Source organism: Pleurodeles waltl, chromosome 1_2, assembly GCF_031143425.1.
Source record: "Pleurodeles waltl isolate 20211129_DDA chromosome 1_2, aPleWal1.hap1.20221129, whole genome shotgun sequence".
Taxonomy (NCBI): Eukaryota; Metazoa; Chordata; class Amphibia; order Caudata; family Salamandridae; genus Pleurodeles; species Pleurodeles waltl.
The window spans coordinates 162,906,371-162,910,936 of record NC_090437.1 but is presented as its reverse complement, the minus strand read 5'-3'; positions in this window follow the sequence as shown (position 1 = coordinate 162,910,936).

The window sequence follows — 4,566 nt, the reverse complement described above, 5'->3', positions numbered from 1 at the left end:
CATTCAATGTATTTGTTTTAAGACATAAAAATGTTGTAAAAAATAATTATTCCAGCTGCATGAACAAAGGAAACTTTATTCAGGAGTGTTAGTGCACTTTATAAATGCCCACAACTAAATAAAAAAAAAATACAGAGAGGTCCTAAGCTTTGGAAGTGTGTTGCTTTGCCGTCATTGAGTGCTAATGTAAAGGTTTTTAAGTTCACATTATAATCACTGAAGTGCTCAGGAACCTGTGTTTTCCTGTATCTATGGAAACGTGAGCTCTTAGTTACCTTGGGTTGCCAATGGGTCCTTTGGGGTGAATGTGCAGAGAGGGTAGTAGGAGATGAATGCCAGTTGTATATTCAAAGAAGTAAAGCTGAGTACAGCGAAAATGTTGTGGCTAACCTTGTCAAAGTGTCTAGAGAAGAGCTTCGGCATCTTCTTTCTGCAGGTGACAGAAGTATTTACACACAGGGATTATGTGAATCTTTAGCTGCGGTGTTTTCCGCATTTTTGTAGTTTTGCTGCATTTGCCACATAATCCATCATCTGCTTTGTAATTTGCAGATTTTAACTAAAAATATTGTTTCTTGCACAAACGGATCAAACGTTACCAAAAATGCGGCAATACATGAACCCACACAGTGGAAATGCATTCACAAAGATTGACTGGTCTTCCTTCAATTGCCTGATTGCCATAGTAATGCATTAAACTGGGGCTTAAATGTGAAATATTTGCCCAGGCAGTATTGCCATGTGTACAAATGACAGTAATGCTATTATATAATGTGCTGCATTACCCCACATGATTTGTCTTTTCTTGCAGCATAATTTAGTCAACCATGCTGCAACATTTGGTCCTCCTCCTCTGTTGCATAATTCCAGTGGCCCTGAGTATTGCTGTTTGGAATGGTGGAGGGGATGACATGTGAAGTAATGTATAGATCCATGCAACACATTTTTGGCACTGAATTATTCACAAAACAGATTGTTATGATCTAATATTGACATGTTTCACCATATTACCATGTTTTTTGTAATCAATTTAGGGAAGCCCAGGAACATAACATGTCATAAATCACAATTTTGTCGACATGTCAGTGCCCAGCATGGTATGTTATGTCATTTCATGTCATGTTACCTTATGTTATGGAGATCTGAATAGCATCAGTGCTGCTAGAGTACAGGTACCTTCATTTCCTGGCCTCAAGGATTCCAGCACAAGTTGGCGTCTGTTTTATGATTGTTTGTGGTGCATCTTCAGTAGCTTTGGTGAGCCTAATCTGATTTACTTATGTATGTTTGTTGTAATGGTTAGTGTTTCTTGTGTATGCAGCTGCAGGCCTTTACCAGTTTGGATGCATGACATCCTGTAGGACTGGTCTGTGCATTGCCTGTTGAAATTTGTGTTCAAAGTTACTGAGAAAAAGACATCTTATTAGGATTTACTTTAAACCAGGCTAGCTGTGGGGAGCTGGGTGGGTGTTCGTTCAATGTATTATCTCTTACTGTGGAGTGAGAGTTTTTTTAATGAAATATGGTGTGCTGTTATAGCTCACTGAGATCCAACTATTCATTCTTCTGAGCATTGTTTGATGTATGTGCTTGTTCTTACTAATGTGTTTTGTTGGAGCCCGTGATTGTTTACGCATGTTTATGGTTGGTACTCCTGTGAGCTCAGTGATGCCCCTCCCTATATGTTATGCATGGGCTGTCGGATGTTGTGACGGGCTAGAGCCTGCGCGCCCGCACATGGCTATCCCTTGTGCTGACTCTGCCCCTATTGCTCCGAAGCTTCCTGGTCATGCTGCCTGTGATTGGTCAATCTTTCCGCAGCAGCGGGACGCCAGCCGGTCAAATATACCAGAGTCAGCACTTTCAGCGTTGAGAGGTGGGAAGGAGAGAGACGAGGAGCAGAGCTCGAGTGTGAACCAGCACCGAAGGTACCGTCCGGGTATCGGAAGAGGAACTGGGAGGCGATTCCAAGAAGACACTGTTCCAGGCACCCGGGAGGCCGAAATGCAGCATCCCGCCACGCTCCAGGAGAAGCGTGGCCATTCAGGTGCATGGGACTACGTCCCTGAGTGACTGTAAATAAGAGAGAAAGAGAGAGAGAGAGAAAGGAGTGGAGTGAAAAGGGTAACACGGGGAAAAGGGGAGGAGGGAATAGACAATCACCGAGGAAACGGGAAGGCACGAGCACTAGGGTAACAGGAAGGGAAAAGAGGAAAAACAAACGAGGAGCAGGGAGAAACTCGTAAACTTACCGACAGGCACAGACTACCATTACCTTTAAGGGGTCCGCCGAAGCACAAGCATAGATACTGCTGAATTCTAAGGGTAAACAGAAAGACAAGAAAGATTAGGAATCAGAATAGTACGAAAACAGAAGACAAGTACGGGCTAACCGGCGATAGGGAGAGTAATGCAATATTGTCATAAACAGAAAGACAGGAAACATAACGATATTGTATGAGAAAAGAAATATCATTAAAAGATCCCTTACAGCTTCTGTTCTTTTCTCTCCACATGTGCTTCCCAGGGGAAACTCCTGTGAACAAGAGAATAGAGAAAGACGAGTAAGGAACGGACCTCAAGAACATCCCACCAATTAAAGCCCAGCTTCGTAAAGACTGAAACAAACCTACCTGTATTCCACCATATACCATAACTTCAATAAAAATCCTTCATTTTAAACCTATAACGCAGTCTGGAGTGGTTCCTCCACACCCACACGGTTACAAGTGGTGTCAGAAGTGGGATTGTGGAGACACCGCCACCATGGAGGAAAAGGCAACAATGGCAGACGTAATCGCTCAGTTGGCAGAAGGGCAGAGGCATCTCCAGATAATGTAGGAACAACAAATGAAAGAAGCTAAAGAGGAACGAGAGGCACTGCAAACAGCTCTGAAGAGTCAGGCAACAATTATGGCCAATAATCAACTCGTACATGAGACTGCCTTGGGTAAACTTACCGATACCATCGCTCATACAAAAGTACACCCCACAGTACTGAGTAGTGTGTTGCAACGCTATCAGGAACAGGAAGACCCTGATTCTTTTTTCACCAACTTTGAGAGGGTGGCCGGTACCGCTAACTGGCCAGAGGATAAATGGGGCCAATATATCGCCCCCCTTCTCACCGGCCATTTACAAGCAACAGATCAAGCTGTTAACCCCAGTGGTACTCTTCCATGCAAAGATCTTAAGAAAGCCATTCTGGAGAGAGTAGGCTTGGACAGTGAGAGCTATCGCACCAAGTTTAGACATATGAAATGGCAGCAACAGGAGAACCCCCGTACTTTGTATTATCGAGTCCAACATGCAGCCGGGAGGTGGCTACTTCCAACAGAGAACACAAGAGAAGAAATGTTTGACATTATAGTCTTGGAACAATACTTAGATGCTCTCCCCCCTGCCACCCGGAACTGGGTACGGCAACATCCTGGACTCACAAATGAAACCGCCATAGAGCTTGCCTGTGCTTATCATAGAGGCTCGGATTTTAGGGCTAATGCTAGTCGGACCCCACCAACCACGGCCCGTCCAGCCATACCTAGATTACATCTGTCGTGGCCTGTAGGAAATTCTGGAACTGACCGATCAATACCAGCTGGACCGGGTCCCTCTGGATATACCAGCCATGGACCCCAGTGTTATCACTGTTCAGAGTGGGGCCTTATTGCCCGGCATTGCCCTCAAAAGAAAGAAACAGACGAACCTATGGAGATAGGCCTGACCAAGGGAAGAGTGTTCTGGGCTGGAGGGAAGAAACCAAAATACACACTTCCTCTCCTCATCAATGAAGTAGAAAGGATGGCTCTAATTGATTCTGGATGTAGCCAGAGCGTGATCAGGGATGATTTAATAATACCAGGGCAGGTGGAACCAGAGTCACAGGTTCTCATTACCTGTGTACATGGGGATCAACGGTGTAGGAAGTTGGCTCTGTATGCACTATTTCAAAGTATGGAATAGTATGCACAGAGTCCAAGGGTTCCCCTTAGAGGTAAGATAGTGGCAAAAAGAGATAATACTAATGCTCTATTTTGTGGTAGTGTGGTCGAGCAGTAGGCTTATCAAAGGAGTAGTGTTAAGCATTTGTTGTACATACAGACAGGCAATAAATGAGGAACACACACTCAGAGACAATTCCAGACCAATAGGTTTTGTTATAGAAAAATATATTTTCTTAGTTTATTTTAAGAACCACAGGTTCAAATTCTACATGTAATATCTCATTTGAAAGGTATTGCAGGTAAGTACTTTAGGAACTTTGAATAATCACAATAGCATATATACTTTTTACATAAAACACATATAGCTATTTCAAAAGTGGACACAGTGCAATTTTCAACAGTTCCTGGGGGAGGTAAGTTATTGTTAGTTCTTGCAGGTAAGTAAACCACATATGGGGTTCAAATTGGGGTCCAAGGTAGCCCACCGTTGGGGGTTCAGAGCAACCCCAAAGTCACCACACCAGCAGCTCAGGGCCGGTCAGGTGCAGAGTTAAAAGTGGTGCCCAAAACGCATAGGCTTCAATGGAGAAGGGGGTGCCCCGGTTCCAGTCTGCCAGCAGGT